Source organism: Leptonychotes weddellii, chromosome 10, assembly GCF_054177405.1.
Source record: "Leptonychotes weddellii isolate Sample4059 chromosome 10, ASM5417740v2, whole genome shotgun sequence".
In the NCBI taxonomy this organism is placed as follows: domain Eukaryota; kingdom Metazoa; phylum Chordata; class Mammalia; order Carnivora; family Phocidae; genus Leptonychotes; species Leptonychotes weddellii.
The window spans coordinates 119082592-119105251 of record NC_138378.1 but is presented as its reverse complement, the minus strand read 5'-3'; the positions used below and the strand labels follow the sequence as shown (position 1 = coordinate 119105251).

Genomic DNA, 22660 nt, shown 5'->3' with positions numbered 1-22660 from the left:
TGCACGCCTCACAGGCATATAATTTAACACTTGGCGAACTTCTAGCTACTAAAGGGAGTGGCAAGAATAAATCTTGCAGGAATTCTGCCTTCAACGGTATTCTACAGCAAGGAGCCAGAAGCCCCAAGGATAGGAGGTGGATTGGTGTGCCTGGATCTCCGGTATCCGACCGTCCAGGTTGGCTCTCCGCCATCCATCAAAGCAAGCAGGTAGTGGGATGGAAAGACATTTCCGCGATGCCTTGACAGCCTTGACAGCAAGGTCCTCAGACGGCAGGGATCCGGCTGCGCTTCCGCGGGCTCGGGTCAGGCCTGGGGCAGCGCTGGGACTCCAGTCCGGGCCGGGCTGCCCAGCCCAGTGCTCTCCCATCACCCGGCTGAGAGCTCCAGGGGGTCACCCGCTTCCTTCCCAGCGGGCTGACGCTCCCCCCGCCCCGAGGGCTGGCGTCCCGGCCAGGCTGCCCGAGAGGAGAAAGGAAGGACCCCGCAGTCCCCGGCGCGCGGCGGGCAGAGGCGCCGCCCAGGGCGGGCGGAGGGCGGAGGACGGAGGCCGGGCGCGCGGCGGGCGGCAGGGGGCGCTGCGCGGCGGGCGGGGGCGCGGGCCGAGCCTGGGCGCCCGCGTCTTTGTGCCGCTCGCCGCCGCCCACTCTCCCCCCCCGCCGGCCGTGCGCCCCGCTGGAGGGCGGGCTGGGGATAAAGGGCGGCTCCGGCGGGCGCGGGCGCGGGCACGGGAGAGCGCACCCGGCACGCGGCCCCGCACACCCGGCCTGGGCGCAGCGCTCGGAGCCCCGCCCGCGGTCGAACGGGAGCGGCGGCCCCCGGAGCCCCGGCCGCGCGGGACCAGGTGGGTGACGCGCGTCGCTTTGTGTCGGCATCGCGGGAGCGGGGCGCGGCCGAGGGGGACGGAGGGATGTGGCCGCGCGGGGCGGGCCCGGCCGGGGTCCCGGGCGCTGGGGTCGGGGTGGGGACGCGCCGGCTCCCAGCCGAGGGCGCCACCCCGGCCCGGCCCTGCCCCTCGGTGGCCCCAGCGCCTCGGCCACTTGGGAAGCTCGGGTCCCGCGCCGCCTCCCGGGCCGGGAGCCGCTCCGCAGAGCTGCGTCCCTGACGCCCCGGCCGACCGGGCGGGGGCGTCTCTCGGGCGGGGGGCGAACGCAGGCCGCGCGCCGCGGGGTCTGGCGAGCTCGCACCGCCCGGGCGCGGGAGGCGGCGGGAAGGTCAGCCCGGCCGGAGGTGGCCGGGTGCCGCGCGTCCCCCCGCTTTGCCCATCCCCGCACTTGGGTGAGCGCAGCCGCTGCCCTCCCTCGGAGCCCTCCGCTCCTGGGGGTCTCGGCATTCCGCCCTCCCGGCGGTGGCTCCCCAGTTCCCGGCACCGTCCTGAGCGCCTAGCTCTGGGTCACGGGCATGAAGGGGCTCCTTACTGTACCCTAATGATCTCCATAGTCAGGTCTAGGATGGTCACTCCAAAAGTTCTCTGCCTTTCTTTCTAGTTTATAAAAAAAAATGTCCAACAAATCCCCTGTGCTTGTCTTGTGGCAGGCGGAAGTCTGGGTAACGGAAAAGGGTTAGAGAAAGCCCCCCGAGAATATCCGGAGTGGGGGCTGCTGCCCTAGGGGAGGGGCGTCTGGCCCCTGCACTAGGAAGACCTCTGACTTGGACATATTGCAATGGACAGTTCTGGCAAGGAAGCTCTTTCCTGGGAGTGGGGCCTGGGGATTGGTAAGGACAGAGTCTAGTGAATAGGGTGGGGGGTGGGGGGTGCCCCCCGGGGAGAGATCAGCCAGGGGAGGAGCCCTGTTCTGAAGTCAAGGGCAGGGCACAAAGTAAGTTGATGCAGATGCCTGTGGAGCTGGAGTCCCGGGGGGAGGGAGAGGAGGGTCAGGGCTGCTTTGTGAGGGAGGGCTCTTGAGTCAAAGCTGGAAGGTGGGGCAGGTGGGAGGGAACTGCCTGGCCCTGCAAGGGGGTGGGAACACAAAGTGTGTGCAGTTGTGGGACCTTTCCCATGGGACTGAGCTTCCCTTCCCCAGTCCTGAGATGAGGGACCTGGTCCCTTGTGGTTTTCTAGTGACTTTATAATTTTTGTTTTTATTATTTTGTGAAGAGTATAAAGGAAATTTGAGTGGAGAGGTCAGATGGGGACAAATCGTGGTCTTTGAACTGCAGGCTGACATTGGTCTTGATCTCGTGGCAGTGGGAGCCCTTGATAGTTTTGGAGGAGGAGGAGAGTGAGTGAGCTGAACCCGGCTTTGTGTCCTGAAGGGGACGTTGTGCAGTGTGCTGAGTGCTACCTCTAGAATCTGACCCCCTTCCCCCACTGCCCACCTACTGGGATGTGAGCTTCCCTCCTGTACCACTTACTAGAGGTCAGACATGGCTTGCAGACCTCAGGAGAAAATGGGATGCAAATAACCTAATTTTAATGGGATGGGAATTTTCCAGATCCAGCACAATTGGAGTTTGGAAGTTGCGTGTTTAAAGGGGCCCTGATTCTAATGCGAGTAGCCCAGGAGAACTAAGGAACAAGTGGCGAACTGGAATGCTGGGGGCGGAGCTGCAACCAAGAGTGCATAACGTGGGCACGTACAGGCTGTGCACGGATGGGGGATTGAAAACTGGAAGAGCACGTTGAGATGCGTCTGTTTTATAAGCATATTCAGTGCCCTGGGTTTGATAGTGTGTCATTCCTGCATCCAGATCTGCACTAGAGGACCGTGCTTCTCTTGTGGACTTGGTGTGGTTTGGGACTTGGAAAGGACCCCACACACTCTTCAGTTGAAGCTGCTGACGTTTAGCGGGTGAACTTGGGGCTCAGCCAGAAGCTGGGAGCCACGTCGCTTGTTTTTCCCACTGTGGTTCATAATTTGGCCCTGCTGCCTTCTTTTGTTCAAATTTCTCTTCTTGAGAGCCTTTCTCTGTGGTGGTGGAGACAGCAGGAGGCCTGTCCTTGCAGACTGAGAATCACAGAGCTAGATGGTCACTGCAGATTCCTAGCCCAGCTGCTCATTGGGACTTGGAGAGAGGTCAGGGACCCCAGCCTGGGGACCCCCCCCCCAGCCCACGGGGCTGTGGCTGACCTGGGCCTGGCATCAGCGATCCCGACTGCCCACTGTTCTTTCTCTTGCTCTTTGCTTGGGCTAGGGAGAAGGGGGACTTGTCAGCTGCTCCGGGGATCTGGTGGTCTGAAGCCACTCAGGGGGATACTGAGGCCTCAGATGCTAACAGGGCATCTGACCAAGCAAGGACCACCCGTGCCCCTGGATCTCTGGGTGTGGCATGTCAGAGGGAGCCAAGAGGCTATGAACAGAATGGATTGCTTCCAAGGAAGACAGAGCCTCTCCATGTTCACTTGGGTAGCTTCCTATCTTGGAGATCCAAGAACTAAGTTGAAGGTGCCTTTCCTTAGGACTAGGAAAGTCATTTGAGGTAATCATTCTCAGGACCAGCATCCTCTGTCCTTTGTTTCTGCGTTGCTGACACACATGAATAGCTTTTCTTAATTAGATGAAGAAATTAAATTGCAGCAACTGTTCACATACCTGCTGGGGATTAGTCTGGAAGGACAGAGATTGTACAACCTTCTGACCCAGCTATGTGACCAAGGGCAAGGTCTTAACCTTCTCACCTGGCCCCAGTTCCTTCCACTATAAAACTCAGGTGTTGGCTGAGATTATTTCCAAGATCCAAAAATAATAATGTGCTGCCTTAAAGGGGTTTTCCAGGAGGACTATTGCAGGGTAATCACCAAACACAACCAATTTTAAGGATTTTTCGAGAAGAATGTCTTCGCCTACAAAGGACAGTTGAGAGCTAGGCTTTGGAGGGGGTGGTTCTTGGTGATGAGAGTGTCCATCTTCCTTCACTCCTGGAATCTAAAACCTGAATTGGAACGTATTTCCTCAGTGGCCTGGACTCTGAGAGTAGGGCTTCCTCTGAGGAGCAAGTTGAAAGGCGGATGTGATGTTACAAGGAAAAATCAGTTCTCTGGATGGCGGAAACTGGTGTGTCAGCCAACATTTTGGAATTCACCTAGTGTTTGCCCAGGAGAGAGAGGGAACTGTAGTTACCAGGCACGTAGCAGGCCCTGTCACCAGGTGCTGACGGGGCCCTGGCTGTGGACCCAGTTCTCAGACAGCCCTCCATGATGGGCCCTGCTCCTGTCCCCACCTGGCAGAGGACGGAGGTGCAGCAGAGAGTGGTTGGGTTGTCCAAAGCCATGCACATGGTAAATATTGAAGCCTGCCTGGGACTCCGAGAGGGATATATTCTGTGACCTTGGGGCGGCCACAGTCTGGGGGTGGAAGCCAGCGCATTGACAGACTGTTGTAACAGTGGGGTTTGGCGTGCAGGGTGCAGCGGGCCATGGTTGCAGCCGGTGATGCCAGGGACTTGAAGGATGAGTCCCCGTTGGCTGGGCCACTTTGGAGGGTCAAGGTCAGATTCTGAGCCTGGGAACAGCAAGCAATGGCCGGGGTGGGCTGGGAGCTTAGAGCCAGCTGCGCTGCCAGGGTCCTGTTCTCAAGGAGGCTAGCTGTCTCTGAACGCTGTTCAAACCAAGATTCCCGGGTGTAGACAGTTGCTTTCGTGGCTGGTGTCTTCTAGAAGGTCATGCCAGTGTGGGATTTTCCTTGTTTCATTTTGGAACCTCTGTCCCTCCATTTCCCTCCCCTCCCCCTCCCCCCCAGGTCTGCATGCTGGAGGAGATTTGGTTCAGAGAAGGTGAGCAGAACCACAGGCAGCAGCTGTCGTTTTTACAACCCAGGAACCTGTCCTCTTGTCTTCAGAGTGCCTTGAGTGAGGCTGCTGTGATTTCCCCGGCCTACAGCAGCCTGTGGCCTGCAGTTGAGAGCCTCGGAGCTGGGAGTCAGCCCCAGCGGAGGACGGGGCAGCTGCAGGCTCCCGTAGCTTCTGCCCCAACTGGTACAGCTCTGTGGGCGGGCCTGCGCCCAGACCCAGTAGAACAGAGGGGAGCTTCCAGATCCACAGAGCGCGTATTGACTGTGTCTCTCGTAGGGTTGTTGGTTAAACAGGGTTTTGTGTCTGTCCTCAGAATGCCTCCCACCTAGATGATTTTCCGGGGACCTTCTTTGGCTGCCAGAGGGTCAGTTTCCAAGCAGTTCTTCAGAACAGGGCATGTGTGACTTTGGGGGAGGCAGCATTTTAAGGTTCTCTGGGGGGAGGTGGGCCCATGCAGGCTGCATTGAACATGGGGAGAATGCCTTCCAGACTTCCACTGGCCTCCTGCTGGCCTGTGGACAGTGAGGAGCCCTTCCTCTGGGACTGTGTTAACCGGCTGCTGACGGGCTGTGAGTCTTCCTCCTTGCCCTCAGTGGCTGGCTTGTCTGCAGGCTGTCCTGCCTCCCATCCCTTGCCGTCCCCCACCAGGCTTGCCTGCATCCCCTGTAGGAAAGGCATCCTGCTGGTCAGAGAGGCTGGCCCTCTCCCCTGGCTTGTGGGTGGTGGGAAATGTCCCCTTCCCGGAGATGTGCAGACCTCTGCGTTAGGCACCCTCTTCTTCCTCGAGGTAAAACGTTCTCTTAAACACGTGTTCTGAAGCCAGAATCAACACAGGTATTTTTTGACTATCTTGGGAAGCTTTGTGTCGATTCCACTGGGGTCCCTCATCATCTCTCCATGGACCTCTTGTCCCTTTGCTGCTGGGACACCCTCAGCTACCCCCATTGCTTGTTGAGTAATGAGTGTGCCTCTTGTGTGAGCCTTTGGGATTCTTCACTGTGTGGCCCCAGCCCATCTCTCCGGGGCGGTTCTCCCGGCAGCCTCCAGACGGGGGCCCTGGGGCATCCTCCTGCCATCTCCGCGTGCCCCCTTCCTAGCGGTCCTTCAGGGCTCAGAACACGTATTGCCTTCTTCTCAAAGCTGTAGAATCATTAACGTGGGGGTTGGGGGGTTGGTCTACTCCCCAGGTACTGGCATCTTGCGCTGGGACCACAGAGGTGGTGCGGAACACAGGCTGGGACGGCAGGCCTCGGCCCGGCCAGCCCCTTCCCTCCCAACCCTGGCTTGCTCTCTCCCGTCTGCAGGCCGAAATGTTCGCTCTTCCAGGGGCTTCCATAGCAACTTTTCCTTCACAACCTGTGATTGCACTTAAAACTCTCTCGTCTAATTTTAGTGATTTATGTAACCATTTGATTTCCTCTGCTAAATCATAAGCCCTACAAGGGTAAGAATCTACTCATTTTTGCATTCCCTTAGTGTGTATCATGCACTTTCTAAGTGCATTTTTGTTAGGTGATTGAATACAAGATCGAGAAACGTGGCTCACGAGGGAAATGAAGAAATGGGATTTGAGTTTACGTTTTGTGCTCATGTGATCTGAGCAAATCGAGGGTTCTCTCTGGGAGGTGAGTCCACTGAGCAGCGCACCTCAGGACTGTAAGAAGCTGAACGCAAAACTCAGGGGAGTGTCGGTTTGGGTTGGAGGATGAAGGCCGGGGCACGCAGCCCTGTGGGTCAGGGATGCAGGGTGGAAGGCCTTGCCAGTCCTGGGTCCCATGGCAGCAGACCACATCAGTTCCCGTGTCAGACGGGAGCTTTGTGTGGGCTGCCTGGAGGCGGCCGTGTAGCCTGAGGAGCTCTGTGATGCTGGGCAGGATGAGGCAGAAGTGGGCCTTGCTCTGCGGGTGTGCACAAGGACCACAGTGTGCGACTCCTAATGTGTGTTACGGGAACTCTGGAGACGGGCGTGAACGAGCGTAGACTTGGAGGGCAGGATAGCGTGGAAGAGGCGACTCCGTGCTGGTATGCCAGGAGGCCCGAGATGTGGGGCCAAGTGGGATTTGTCCTTGAGCATGTTGAGTCTGGGCTGGTGGTCAGGCCCTCCCGGGCAGGAGAGGGAGGTGGGCTCCATCAGCCTTATCAGTTTGGAGCTTTCTAGTGGGAGACTGAGGTGCTCTGGGTAAAGAGGTGGTCGGGGTTCCTAGAAAGAGTGTTTGTCAGGTAAATGCACTATGGGCCATTGATTCACGTGGTTCTCCCCACAGAGGAACTGAAGCACATCAGCTGCAAAGATCCTGGAGCGTGTGCGTGGATTAAGTTGTAGTATCCAGTGTATTCTCTGTTTCTTGAGTGCCTTACGCTCTCCTTTGGTCTGTGGTTCCAGTTTCCATTCAAAAGCATCACACAGGGTGTGTGTTCCAGAAGAAGCTTTGCCTCGGGAAGTGTGAAGGCTTGCGGGGACCCCGGGGGCCCCTGTTTGTGAAACAAACAGTCCCAGAAAGTAATTTTTCCTGACGCCCCCGTTGCTCCACAGTACTTCTCGGGAGCACACACGGCGGTGCTCGGTAGTCCTAGGACAGTGGAATAGAAAGAGCTTCCAGAAGACTTTCAGAGCCAGCGCCCCAGGATGGGAATTTATTGGCTAAAACCGTGTCTCCTTCTTCCTAATCGCTTGGCAGGCGCAGCGGTCCCAGTGCCTGGTGTGGATGAGACAGAGCTGGTGCTCTGCTGAGGTCACAGTCACTTCTTTCTTCTTTCTGTCTCAATGAAGCGTTAGCCACAGGCCCTGAGAACCGACAGTGTGGTTCCCGTGGGAGGCCAGTGGCGTGTCAGATAGGGCCGGATGTAGCAGAGAAAAGAAGAGAAAAGGTATCTGTATTCCCTCAGCTTGTGGGACCCTAAGAAGCCACCTGTGTGTTGGGTGTAGTCTCCTCCTCCCAGGCTTGGGCCCTGACGTCTTCCTGACTCCCCTCTGTCTGCGTGCGCAGGGGCAGCCTCTACACCCAGTTGGGTGTCCCCCCAAACCTCGTCCCCTGTGTGATGTGTGAGGAGGTGGGGCCTTTGGGAGGCACTTAGGTCATGAGTGGGGAGCGCTCATGAATGGATCGGTGTCCTAATAAACGGACCCCAGAGAACCCCCGGCCCCTCTTGCCGTGAGGACACAGCGAGTGGATGGGTGGCTGAACCAGGCAGCAGGCTCTCACCAGACACCGAATCTGCCTGCGCCCTGGTCTGGGACTTCCAGCCTCCACAACTGTACAAATGAATGTTGTTGACAAGCCACCCAGCCTCGGGGACGGTGACCGTGGTAGTTCGAGTGAACGAACGTGGGCAGCAGCGCCTAGTGACCGGTTCTCCCAGAGTTGGGCCTGCCCTGTCGTCAAAGACCCTAAGGAGGTTACATTCACGGATTCAGGGGGTTAGGAGGCCAGCATGTCTTTTGGGGACACAGCGGGACGCGTAACACATTAATGGTATGTCTTCGTATGATCCCATGTGTTTGGCTCATGAGCAAGGACTTAGAGCATCGGGTTCGTGTTTCCTCCGTGGCGGCGGGAGGGTTCGGCTGCTCTGGGCTGCTCACGAGCACCAGGTTCTGCTCTGTGGCTCTGCTGTCCTCGGTGTGTCGCCGTCCGCCCTCCTGCTGGGCGCCCTGGGGTCCGGATGGCTCAGCAGCGCTGCCAGCTCCCTTCCCTGTTTAGGTGGCGAGAGAGGTGGGGGGAGTTCGGCTACGTCTGTCCTTTCAGAGAAGAACAGGCTTTCCGGCAAGCACCATGGCTGCCTCTGTGCGGGTCCTGGTGAACCGGGCTGCCCGGGGAAGCGAGAGGCCGCGGGGGCCCGGACGACCGTCCTTGAGCCCGAAGCCCGCTGCCCGGTGTGGTGCGTGCCCAGACCGTGTGGTCGGGAATTGCCCTTGCTGGTCTCACCTGCTCTTCTTCGAAAGGGAGGAGCTCTTACGGGCCGTGGTCCGGACCGGTGTGCACATGGCTTACGTGGTCTTGGGGTCTTGTCAATGTAGCCTAAGTGCATCCAAACCTTCCCTGGGCAGTTGTAGTTTCGGGTGCGGCGAGGGGCGGGACGTCACTGCCCTGTCCTGTCCATCTCTGTGCCCCTGAGCCACTGGCCCGGTGCCTGGCACGGAGTAGGTGCTCCGGAAGTATTTGCTGGACTTCATAGGCCTCTTTTCCCTCCGAAGACCCTCGAGTCCAGAAGCAGTCTCACCCGTTCCTCCATTCCTTCTTTTGTTCTTTCGCCCGGTCATCTGGCAGACCTCCTTGGTTCCAAGCAGATGAAGGGATACGCAGTGAGGGCGAGGACAAGGAGCGAGGGAGGGAAGGGGGCTGGGGAAGCCTTTCCAGAACGAGACGGGCTACGGTGTTCCGCAATCCCCAGGCTTTCTCTGGGGGACCAGCTTGGGACCAGCTTGGGCTGTGTCCTGCCGGCCTGGCAGAGAAGGCTGCTCTCTAGAAGATTGGGTTTATCCGGGGAAGGCAGGACCTCTCCGGGTGTGGCAGAAGCCAACCTGAGCAGACGGGCAGAGGGGGAGAGCAGGGGGGCTGGACCATCTAGCCGGTCGCCACTGGCTCTGGGCTCCTGAGCCCTTGCCCAGTGGCCAGCCGCAAAGGAGCTGGACTGCGTGTGTAGAAAGCACACCCAGTTTCCAAGATCTCGTGTGAAATGCAGACTGTAAACGCAAAATATCTCAGTCATAACTTTTATATTGATTGCATGTTGACGTGATCTTCTTTATTTAAATAAATGTTACTAACATTAATTTCCTGCTTATTTTTACTATTTAAGAAAATGTGGCGGGGCCTCCTGGGTTGCACTGTTGGTTGAGCTTCCTTCCGACTCTTGGTTTCGGCTCAGGTCATGATCTCAGGGTCGTGAGATCGAGCCCTGTGTCGGGCTCCCTGCTACTGGGGAATCTGCTTGAGATTCTCTGTCTCTCTCTGCTCCTCCCCCTACTCTCTCACTCTCTCTCTCTCTCAAATAAATAAATAAATCTTTAAAAAAAAATTTAAAAAATGTGCCAGAAAATGTAAAATCACAGATGCGGCTCACATTATATCTCCTTGCTGTATCTATTTCCTTGTCATAGTGCTGGTCTGGAGGGACTACGCCCAGCATGGTTCTTTGGGGGTTCACAGGGCTTTCGAGGAGCTGCGCCCCTGTGTAGAGGGCCCATGTGGGCGTGAGCGTGCTGGGACTGGGGTCATCCACCGGTGGGCCGCCCAGTAGCGTGTCTGGTACTGATTCGGGCCGTGTTCTCGTTGTCACTCTCCACTGACAGTGTCTGGAGTTTAGCCCTGGATGCTTGAGATTCCTGCCTGGCGTGGCCCATTTGTGCAGCCTCTTCTCTGTAGCCTGTATTATTCAGGGTTGACTCTTCAAGGGACTGAGCTCAATTCAGTATCCATTCAGATGCAGATATCCTTGGACTGTGTTTTTTTTCAGTGTATAAAATGAGGAGGTTGGATTGGACAAACGTTACATTTTGATCTTTTGAAATTTGCCTTGACTCTCAACTTGGTATTGGGTTAATTGCTACAGGTCCTCCCAATTTTACCCCCTGTGGTTCCCCCTGTCTCTCTCCCAGCCCCCGCTGTGATTTTCCCCATACAGTGGCACTCTCCTCTCTGGCCTAACGGGATCAAGTCAAGTGCACCCCCACATGTCCCACAGGTTCGGGAGCAGTGAAGGCTGGTGGAGAGAGTGCCTTCCTAGTTGAACCCCTGCTTTCATAGCTGCTCTGTGTTTTCTCCTGCATCTTGGAAGCCTGTGGCTTTTGCTGGCCGGTTCCATTCTCTGTCCTGTTGTCCCTGGCTGGCTGCATTTCCGGCTGTCAACTGACATGCCCCCGTGGTCTAGGGCATCCCAGGGTACCCCCTGCCCCCGCATCACCTGCTTTTTCCTGCATCCCTGCTGCCTTCTCCGCTGGGCATCCTGCCCGTCACCCTCCTGCCACTTCCTGGGAGCTCTCTGTGGCCCCCTCAGGCCTCATGGTGTCCCTGAGCTGCTCTGGCATTTTGTGGATGACGTGGTGTGGAGACAGCATCCTTTTACTCGTCGGACACAGCAGGCACCGAGCCTCCGGCCTATGAGCTTTGCAGAATGAAATATTTTTAAATCTTGGAGACTAGTATTAACTCCAAAGTGTTAAAAAAAAAAAACAAACCGCAAAATTGATGTTGACACACTTGTCCTATTTTGTCAACAAAATATAACTGCCATTTAGTCAAGAGAAACTCAAGGCACGATTTTATAGAAATTATGTTTAACCTGAAGTGAGAGTACTATTTACTGGGAAGTAGAACATCCCTGACCTAGGTACTGCCCTCCATGCTTCTGTCCTCTTTCCAGTTCTCCTGGGTGGTAGAGCGGAGACTCAGACATCCGTGTTTATTTGACACACTTTCTTGGGGTGCACTGTGGCAGGCTGGGCTTCCTGGAGGAAGGGCATGTCTTACTCCTGTTCCCAGCACAGGACCTGGTACACTCAGCTTCAGGGTGTTAAACTTTTAAATCAACTCAATCCATTTAAAAAAAAAAAAAAAAAAAGGACCTTCAGATCTGCCTGAAGGTTTATGCATTCTTCTTTCTGAAACACCCCCATAGGGTGGTTTTTAAGCCCAATGGCATCTATAAGCGGATCCCAAATGGCAAACACCCTTAACTGAGCTGCTAACAAGAATAATCATCTGGAAGCTGCAAAGGTCGTTCGTATGATTTTAGTTTAAATTATATATGGACCTTTCCTTGTATGGATTCTCTGTATGTTATCTATACCATACTGTTTTATCTAGAAGTCAGTCTAGTTACAATATAACTACCATTATGTGACAATAAATACTTTGGTTAGTAAGAAAGATTTTTCTTGGTAAACATGAAATTGTTATTGAAAAGAATTTCTAAGAGGAATTAGGTAAAAGGAACATTGGCTAATATGATGGCTAATATGATGAACTGGGCTCTGGCAGAGCAGGAAGCGGGTAAGCGTAAATCATATTGGCTCAGCAGAATGAATGCATTTCTAGGCCTACATGGGGTTGGGGTGAGGGAGAAGGATGGTTTCAGGATAAATGCTTGATTTTTACTTGCAACCACAAATACTTCGGACAGTTGCACTTTGGGGAATCTAGCTCAAGGAAGTGATACTGAATGTGGGGAAAAAGAAGGAAATCTTTATGCACAAATGCTTCTCGTGTGTGTGTGTGTGTGTGTGTGTTTAAATAGCAGTCCCAAATGGAAAACATCTAAGTATGGTTAAGTAAATATCCTGCTCTAATTAGATAAGATTTTTGAAGATTGTGGACATGGGGAAATGCTTATAATATATCATGAAGCGAAAACAACTGTGAGACCCAGTTGCCATGTACCATGTGGTTCGAACCTGGAAAATATGCTGAGGAAAGGGATCATAAATAGTAAGGATTGGATTGTGGCGTTTTCTATTTTTGATTTTTTTTTGTTTTTTTAGAGAGGGACAGAGAGAGAGAGAGAGAGAAAAAGGAGGGGCAGAGGGAGGGGGAGAGAGAAACTCTTAAGCAGGCTCTTGGCCCAGCTCAGAGCCCGATGTGGGACTCACTCCCTTGACCCTGAGACCATAACCTGAGCTGAGATCAAAAGTCAGATGTTTAACTGACTGAGCCACCCCGGCGCCCCTACTTTTGATTTTTAAATTGTGGTTATATTTTACAGTGAAATAAATGATTTTGGTTTTAAAATTTATTTAATTGTAGATTTTGCCTACCAACACACACACGTTTTATTACTTCATACACAACAAAGATGTCTTTCAACAGATAAATTAACTGTATCTCCAATGGTTGTTTTGCTGCCGCGGGCTCGAAGAGGAATGGGTAATGAACAAGGAGAAAGCTTCTGTTAATTGATAAATGAAGCAAGCCATCCACACTCCCACATTTTTCCTGCAGGGCACTCTTTCAGGGTGGTTTTATGTCACAGCTCTGCACATCTGACCACAGGCAGTTACCATCCGGAGTGTGACTGTGTGGCCCGCGGAGCACCTTTCAGCTCAGCAGTTGTGGTCCCGACTTGAGGGCAGGGTCGCAAGACTGCAGGGCTAGGGGCTCTGAATCCTGCTGCAGACTTCAGATCCCACTAGGCCTTCTGCAGAGACCTTGAGCCTCTCTGTAAACTTCCCATATTATTCATCTAAAAAGTGAGAACAGTGCTCGGATTACTATCTTTTTGGGCCTTCTGCAAGGATTAAATAAATTGTGAATAAGAAAACTTAGAGGGGCGCTTGGGTGGCTCAGTTGGTTGAGCGACTGCCTTCGGCTCAGGTCATGATCCTGGAGTCCCTGGATCGAGTCCCGCATCGGGCTCCCTGCTCGGCAGGGAGTCTGCTTCTCCCTCTGACCCTCCCCCCTCTCATGTGCTTGCTCTCTCTCATTCTCTCTCTCTCAAATAAATAAATAAAATCTTAAAAAAAAAAAAAAAAAGAAAACTTAGAGAAACCGTGGAAGGCCCGTCCAGAAGGCAGATTCACAAGTGTGAGACCTGAGGAAGGTGTGAGACGCGAGGAAGTGGGGAGTGCTGCTTGCTGTACCCCAATTCCCTCTGGAAAACACTTCCTGGTTGAATAAAACACTGCCCTTCTGGTCTTCAAAAACAGGAACCATTAGACCTCTCAAGGCTGCTACTCTAGCTTTTCAACTAAAACAAGGACAGCCTAAGTGAAATAAAGCCGCATTTCCTCCGTTCCCTATTTTTCCTCTTTTAATTGTTGTTTTGTTATGTTTTCCGTGATGATGCTAGTGAACTTGGCATTGCTGGTAGACGCAGGACATCTGTACCCATCTTACCCTTCACGATTTTAGCCTGACTAGATGTTTATCAACTTTATGGATCTTTCAAAGAACCAGCCCCTGATTTTGTTGTTTTTCTCTATTGTTTTCCTGTTTATGATTTCATTGATTTCTGCACCAGTTTGTTGTGTCTTTTTTTCTGCTTGCTTTGAGCTTAAATTGCTTTTCTGTCATTTCCTAAAGAGGCAGCTTGAAAGGCTGACTTTAGATCTTTCTGCTTTTCTAATCTATGCATTTAATGTTACAAATTTCCCTGTAAGCACTGCCTTTGCTACATGGTACTCATTTGGTAAGTTTTATTTTTATTTTCATTCAGTTCAAAATGTTTTTTATTTTTTTTTTGAGACTTCTTCCTTGCCCCAAATGTTATCTAAAAGTGTGCTGTTCAATCTCCAGATATTTGGGGATGTTCCAATTTTCTGTCATTGACTTGTAATTTAGTACCATTGTGATGTGAAAGCAGAGCTTATATGATTTCGATTTTGTTTTTTTATTTGTTAAGGTGGGTTTTATGGCCCAGAATGTTTCCTGTTAGCTGGAGGAAAGTATATTGTTGTTGTTGGATAGAATATTCTTTTTTTTTTGAAGATTTTATTTATTTATTCATGAGAGATAGAGAGAGAGAGAGGCAGAGGCAGAGGGAGAAGCAGGCTCCCCGCGGAGCAGGGAGCCCGATGCGGAACTTGATCCCAGGACCCTGGGATCATGACCTGAGCTGAAGGCAGACGCTTAACCGACTGAGCCACCCAGGCATCCCTGGATAGAATATTCTATGTGTCAGATAAATCAAGTTGATTGTTAGTGCTGCTTTGGTCGACTATGTCTTGACTGATTTTCTGCCTGCTGGATCTGTCAGTTTCTGAAAGGAGTGGTGGTGTCCAGCTATGATTGTGGATTTGTGTATTTCTTCCTGCATGTCTGTCAGTTTTTGCTTCTGTGTTTTGATGCTCTGTTGTTAGTTGCATATACATTTAGTGTTATTATGTCTTGGAGAACAGACCCCTGTATCCTTATGTAATGTCCCTCTTTATCGACACTGATTTTACTTGTTCTGAAGTTGGCTTTGTCTGAAATTAATATAGCTACTCTAGCTTTCTTTGGATTAGCATTAGCATGTTATATCCTTCTCCACCCCTTTACTTTTAAAAAGAGCCTTTTTATTTACAGTGGATTTCTTTAAACAACGTAGAGTTGAGTCTTGCTTTTTTATCCACCTTGGAAATCTCTGTCTTTTAACTTTTATCCAGTATATTCAGACTGTTCACATTTAAAGTGATTGCTGATATAGTTGGATTAATATCTACTGTGTTTGTAATTGTTTAAGATTTTATTTTTATTTATTTATTTTAAGATTTTGTTTTATTTATTTTTTAAAAGACTTATTTAAGAGAGAGAGTATGAGTGGGGGAGAGGGGCAGAGGGAGAGGGAGAAGCCAACTTCCCACTGAGCAGGGAGCCTGACTCGGAGCTCAATCCCAGGACTCTACACCCAATGTGGAACTCGAACTTAACAACTCTGAGATCAAGAGTCACATGCTCTACCACTGACCCAGCCAGGTACACCTAAAGATTTTATTTTTATGTAAGAGATCAAGAGTCACAGGTTCCACCCACTGAGCCAGCTAGGTGCCCTGTAATTGTTTTTAGTCATTACATCTGTTCTTTTTTCCCCTTCTTTTACTGACTTCTTTGCTTCTGAATATTGTATATAATTCCTTTTCCTCTCCTCTGTTAACATATCAGTTATACTAATTTCTAACATTTTTTGGTAGTTGCCCTAGAGTTTGCAGTATATGTTTGGTAAGTAAACTAAGCCCACTTTCAAATAATACTGTGTCACTTGATATGTAATAACGTTATCTTATAACAATATTGCCGGGTCTTCTCTCCGTTCCCTTATGACTTTGCTCATTCCTCTTATCCATGTGCTATAATTACCTCGTACATTGCTGTTACTACTGTTCAAACAATTCTTTTACATCAGTTAGAAATAAGAAAAATATTTTATTTTTTAAAAAAGTATATTTATTTATTTATCCATTTATTTATTTATAATAATCTCTACATCTAATATGGGGCTTGAACTCATGACCTCAAGATCAAAAGTCTCATGCTCTTCCAACTGAGGCAGCCAAGCACCCCCAAAATATTTTATTTTAACTTCATTTATTCCTTCTCTCTCTTCCTGTGTTTATGTTGTTCTGTGTTTTTGGCATATCACTTTCCTTCTCTCTGAAGAACTTTTTAACATTTCTTGTGGGGCAGAACAGCTGGTAACATGCTGCCTCAGTCTTTGCTTATCTGAGAGTGTTTTTTTTGTCTCACTTTTGAAGGATAGTTTTGCTGGAAATAGAATTTTACGTTGGTATTTTTCTTTCAGTGGTTTAAATATTTCACTCTGCTCTCTTCTTGCTTGTATGGTTTCTGAAGAAAAGTCAGACCTGATTCTTATTCTTGCTCCTCTCTTGGTATAGCATTTCTCCCTGTCTCTGGCTTTTGTCAAGAATTTCACTCTGTCTTCGATTTTTGCAGTTGACCTTGATATTACTTGGTGTGCTTTTTTTTGTTGTTTTTTTTTGTTTTTTTTTTGGTATTTATTCTGCTTTGTGTTCTCTGAGCTTCCTGAATCCATAGTTTGGTGTCTGTCATTTATTTTGGTATATTCTCAACCATTCTCACTTCAATTTTTTTTTTTTTTTTTTTGCCCTGTTCTCTCTTCTCCTTCTAGTATTCCCATTTTGTATGTGTTATATATTTTGAAATTATCCTACAGTTCTTGGATGTTCTGTTCTGTTTGTCTTTTTTTTCCTCTTTTTTTTCTGTTTGTATTTTAGTTGGGAATTTCTGTCGAACTCTCTTCAGGCTCGCTGCTTTTTCTGTCTGCTGTGCTCTATCTACTGGTGAGCCTGACAAAGGCATTCTTCATTCTTTTTTTTTTTTTCTCTTTTTAAAGATTTTATTTATTTATTTGAGAGAGAGAATGAGAGAGAGAGAGAGCATGAGAGGGGGAGGGTCAGAGGGAGAAGCAGGCTCCCCGCCGAGCAGGGAGCCCGATGCGGGACTCGATCCTGGGACTCCAAGATCATGACCTGAGCCGAAGGCAGTCGCTTAACCAACTGAGCCACCCAGGCGCCCCGGCATTCTTCATTCTTTAGCAGGGTTTTTATTCTACCATTTCCTTTGGTTCTTTCTTTAAGATTCCATCTCTCTGCTGATATAACCCATGTGCTCTTGCATTTTGTCTACTTTTTCCATTAGCGCCTTTAACACATTCATCATGATTATTGTAAATTGCCTGATAATTCCAATATCTGTGTCCTCTCTGAGTTTTGTTGTGATGCTTGCTGTCCTTTCAGATTCTGATTTTGGCATGCTTTGTGGGTTTTGGCATGCTTTGTGGGTTTTGCGTTGTTGTTGGTATTTGGTATAGGAACTACGGTAAAGGGCCTTTAGGGTGAGGTTTTAGGTTAATCTGGCTAGGAGCTGAATTGTGTTCATTGTGTGCTGAAGCTGTAGGTGCCAGAGGCTTCAGTTCCTCTAGGGTCCTGTTTTCATCTGCCCCGTGGTCTTTGGGGTTTTCTCCTTGTTGAGTTGTCCCAGTTCATGGGCGGTAAGTTGAGGGGCAGGGGAACATTCTGTACTCTCAGGATGAACCCTCTGTCTCCCAGCAGGCCTGTGTACCCAGCCCTCTCCAGGGTTTCTGAGCTATTTTGTCCCTCCTTGGGTGAACTAATGAGGATGCAGGGCTGGAGTCAGGTCATTGCCCTTCCTCAGGTTAGGGGAGGCCTGCAGGATGAGTCTGTGTCATGTGGACCACTCCAGGCATCCTTCATTTGGTTACTTTTCCCTTGGCCTAAACTGGGAATGGGATTTTCTTAGCTCTTTGCTGTGAGAACCTGGTGGGATTCCCCGGGAGCGGGGGATGTCAAACCCATGAAAATGTTGTGGCTCCCTCAAGACTGTGGCTCCTAGAGGTTTCTTTTTCACTCTTCAGCTAGTTCAGACTCAGCCTCCAGCAATTCATGAAAATTACCATGCAGTTGTTTCTATAAGCTGTGGCCCCGGTAGATTCTCCTGGTGAGCAGATCTTGGCTGTGACTCTCTTTGTCTCACCTCTCTCCAGATTTCGGGGGTTGGTTTGCCCTGTGACCCATTTTCTAATGGTGGAAAGAAGTGCTGTGTTGTTGGTTTGTCCAGCCTTTTCTTGGGAGGATGTGACCAACAGCTTCCCCACGTCGTACTTGTTGGAACTGAAACCTCATGCTCCCACCCTCAGAGTTTTATACCCACATGTGCTCTTCTTCCTTGCTGTTGTTTGTTCATTTACAAGCCCTGTGGAGGCCTGGCCGTGGTAGTGGACACAAGGCTCTCGCTGCAATGTGAAGCTGGCCAGTTTTGTGCGTGTGGGCTTTGACTTTCTAACCTATAAGTTAAATGTAATGAGCCCTCTATTCCCTTCCAGCTTTGGCTCCAACATCCTGTTTCTTCTAGATGACTTATGATACCTTGCAAGATATTCTGCTGTGGTTTTGTGTTCAAAATTCTCAGTTGCCTGATAACCTTTGCACTATTAAGCAGAAAATGATTATCTGGATAATCTTTGCGTGGACTGTTTTCATTTCTCTGTCATCTGTGGGCCATGATATAATTGGTTTACAGATGTTAAGTGTTCAAATATTTTTTTTTAAAATGTTTTTTTATTTATTTATTCATGAGGGTCAGAGAGAGAGAGAGAGAGGCAGAGGCAGAGGGAGAAGCAGGCTCCCTGCCGAGCAGGGAGCCCGATGTGGGACGCGATCCCAGGACCCCGGGATCATGACCTGAGCCGAAGGCAGACGCTTAACCATCTGAGCCACCCAGGCGCCCCAAATATTTTTGAAAAAAAAAAAAAAAAACTACAATGAATGACTTGGATAGAATATTTCCAGGAAATATTTGATTTAAATGTTAGTTTTTAAAACTGAAGTACAAAAGAAGCCAGACACAAAGGGTCACTTACTGTGTTATCCCATTTATATGAAATATCCAGAATAGGTAAAACCATAGAGACGGAATGCAGAATGCTGGTTGCCAGGAACTGGGCGGTGGGGGTTGGGGTGGAGAATCCCTGTTTAATGGGTGATGTGTATTATTTTGGGATGATGGAAGTGTTTTGGAACTGGAGGTGCTGATTGTACAACATTGTGAATGTAGTAAATGCCCACTGAATCATTCACTTTAAAATGGTTAATTTTATGTTATGTGAATTTCACTTCAATAAAAAATATGTAGTACATTAAAAATTCAAAAATCTAGCAGTACAAAAACTTTTATAGTGCAAAGCAATTCTTTCTCCTGCCCCTGGCCTTTAGCCTCAAATCCATTTCTTACATATACTTGCCTGCCAGCCCCCCTCACCTCCTTTTGTAAATGGGAAATACTGCGTACTGCTTTTTGCTACTTAATCTGGAGATTTTTTTCCTTATCAGCACATAAAAGCTACCTTATTCCTTTTCAAACTATATAGTCAAAGGAATTATTTTCTATGTTCTTCTTTTTTTCCTTCAGTAATGAATGCCTCGACTCTAACAAGCTTCTTATTTTGTGCCTAACTCGGTATCCAGGTTGGGTAAATCAGTCTGCTCTTTGTGTGAGCAGGTTTAAAGCTAAGAAGCAGCTTCATTTTTATGAGTCATTTCTCAGAATCATGAGTGATGGTGGAATTAGCCAAATGCCTTTTATCACAACAAGAGAATTAAAAAAACAACTCATTTAATTAATTGATAGTCAATGAGCTAATGAATTTGTTCCATAGCTAATTTCACAAATGTCTTCATTATTGGAGAAAGTATTTTATTTTCTCCCAGAGAAGACAAGTGTGGAATAACTCACTGCAGGGCAGCTCTGAGGGGATGCCTGTGGGGCCCTCTGTCCCCCAGCATGCAGGACTGTTAGTGTACAATGAATGCCTGCAGACAGAGATGGCTTTCTTGAAGCCAGACAAGACCTCTATTCATACTAAAGTCAAACAAATCACATATGCGAAAACCTCCACTCATCTTGGCTGCTCAGGCTGAAATGCATAGAACTGTGTTAATTTTGGGAATAGTAACTTGCATGTTGGGCAGCAGCTAAAAGAAATTCTCAACTTGGAAATTGAAAGACTGGGGAGAAGCAGAAGGATTGCCTTTGGGTTCCTTTTGTGTCTGTGTATAAGGAGCTGTAGGTAAGTGGGGGGCTTTTTCTTCATGAGCACAGTTCTGTGCTGATGACTAGTTGGCACCAAGTCTAAAAGTGCATTCATCATGGAGGGGAGAGAGAGAGACAAGGAGGAGAAGGATGAGCTTCCACTGACTAATTCCTGTAGCAGGCCCCACACCGAGGATTTGCTTCAGGGACCTGAGAATGCAAAGCAATGGGGCCTTTTTGTGGGGTTTTAATTCAGAATTGCAGTATGTTATACTTAATGTGATCTTTTGTGATCTAATGTGAAAAATAATTTTTTTTTTTTCCTCAATGTGTATTTTCCCATGGGCAGTATTCTACATCAGAAATCTTTAGCTCAAAAAAAAAATGTCTTTAGATCTAAAAATTTAGAGTTATAAATGCAGAAATAAAAAAAAATGTTCAGTTAGGAATAAAATGAAAAGTAATATTCCCTTTAGTCTAAAGTGATTATCAATGGGTTTTCCCTTTTTCTACATTCTTCTAGAAAAATTATGTGTGAGTGTATTACTTAAATTTATGTTCACAAATTGGATTGTTGTATAAATTATCTTATACTATGTCTTCTTATTTGCTGTTATGTCGTAGACATCTCTCCATACCAATCTGTACTGGTCTGGCTCATTCTTGACTTGCATGGGTGACACCGTATTATTTATTGACCTTGTCCCTCTTGATGGGCATTTAAGTAGCTTTCCAGTGTTTGCTCTTGCAAAGAAGACTACCAAGAATATGTTTTTACAGACATAGGAAATATTTTAGTCAGTCTATCTGTAGAATAAATTGGGTGGCACGTGTGGGTCAAAGGTGTGTGTGCTTTTTTAATATGTATTTTTAAAGATTTATTTATTTATTTGAGAGAGAGAGAGAGTAAGGGGATGGGCAGAGGGAGAGAATCTCAAGCAGGCTCCATGCCCAGTGAAGAGCTCAACTTGGGGCTTGATCCCACGACCCTGAGATCATGACCTGAGCCGAAATCAAGAGTCAGATGCTTCACCAGCTGAGCCACTCAGGACGCCCCTGCATATTTTATATTTGGATCTATTTTTAAATCATTTTAAAAATGGCACCCATTGTTATACTCCTAAAACAATAAATGAAAATTCCTATTACACCATACTCAACAATATTGAGTTTTTATCCAGCAGTGTTGAATTTTTAATCATTGCTGGTCTGATGGCATCTTTTTTCTTCTTTAGTTTTGAGGTTTGCTTTGAAAGGCCTTTCCCCTCCTGGGTTATAAATAATTTAGTCTTTTTTTTTTTTTTTTCTGGTAAAGTTGTAGTTTTACCTTTAGGCATTGGTAGGAAACAAGCCTGATTTTTTTCCCACTTGTAGCCTTTGTCCCAACACTAGTTAATGAAGACCTGGTCTTTCTCCAATTGTTTGGAGACACCACAAAGAAGTATTTATCTGCATAGCAGCCATGGAGTGGTAGAGGGTGGAGGCAGGAGCTCTGCTCTGAACCGACTCGAGCTGCCCCTGACCGGCTGTCTGGCCACGGACCAGGGCTTGACGTGTCTTCTCTGGCATGAGTGCAGATCTTGTGTGCAGCGACTATGTTCTTGCCAATGCTGCACCTGCCACCAGGTCTGCGAACATATTTATCAGGGTGGGGTTGATACCTCTTTCTCCTCCTTGCTGCTTCTAGACTGTTATTCCTCTTCCTCCCTAAACGTGCCCTGCTCCCTTGAGACAGGAGCGCCAGACTTTCCCATCCCTGTTCCCTCCTTTGAGTCTTCTGCTGACCCCACCTCCTCCCCCCCATCCCCGCCCCAGCCCTCCTCTGTGCCCATGGAGGATTTTACCAACAAATCCACTGTCTTCCTTCCCTTCCCGTTACTGCTTTTGCCATTTGTCCATCTACACAGAAGATCATTCTGAAACGAGGATCCCGTTTCTCCCTGGATCTCCTTTCCAGTCATCTTGTCTTGTGTCTTATGTCAGCTGCCCATTCCTGGAGGGATGCCTGCTGATTCTGACATCTGGACATCCAGTGCCCACTCTGATCACCATCCTCCCTGAGCGCAGCTAGTCCTTTGGCACCTGGTCTTCAGAAATAGATGTCCCCACTGAGGCTGTCAGCCCTCTTTCCTTCTCGGTGTTCACTGCCCCCTTATGGTCTCACTTCCTTTCTTTCTGGAAAGTGGTCCTTTCTCCTCCTTCCATGGTTACCTGGAAAAACCCAGCTTTGGCTAAAATGAGGTTTTCTGCTACTGTGTCCTTGACCCTGAGCTGCTGCTAGGGGTGTGGTGCTGGGGGTGAGGACGTTCATCCTGGTCCCCTGCTGCTCTGTTTCTGACCACAGTGCTCCCTCAGCAGGTCCAGCAGTCCTGATGTTTATCTGAGTGTACATATGTATGTATATATAATATCTGTGTGTTTATATGTATGTATATGATACCTGAGTGTATATATGTAATACCTGAGTGTATGTACATATAATATGAATGTATGTATAAATGTGTGTGTATAATACCTGAGTGCATATATGTAATATCTGAGTGCATGTATTTATGAGTGTATGTAATATCTGAGTGTGTATATGCATATGTACATATAACACATTTCTAAAGGTTTTGAATGCTTATCCCTAATCCTAATTTTTTTAGTGATTCCAGCTGTTCTTTGGTGAATTACTTTGACAGGGAATAAAACTATACATAACTCACTAACAGGACCCATTTATGTATTGATGCACATACAATTGGTGAAAGAAATAAATGAGTAGAATAACTTTTTTTTTTTTTAAGATTTTATTTATTTGACAGAGAGAGAGACAAGGAGAGAGGGAACACAAACAGGGGGAGTGGGAGAGGGAGAAGCAGGCTTCCCGCGGAGCAGGGAGCCCGATGCGGGGCTCGATCCCAGAACCCTGGGATCATGACCTGA

At 48.9% G+C, this 22660-nt stretch overlaps 1 protein-coding gene across 2 annotated transcripts in view; it reads left to right on the top strand.

Moving 5' to 3' along the window:
• Positions 1-767: 767 nt before the first annotated feature.
• RNF144A (ring finger protein 144A) overlaps positions 768-22660 on the top strand; it is a 74512-nt gene continuing 52619 nt past the window's right edge. The window contains exon 1 of one of the 2 annotated variants that reach the window (XM_081797249.1): positions 768-843. The gene's annotated coding sequence lies outside the window, so the exon portion shown is untranslated. The remainder of the gene's footprint in view (positions 844-22660) is intronic. The other variant, XM_081797250.1, reaches the window with a different exon arrangement.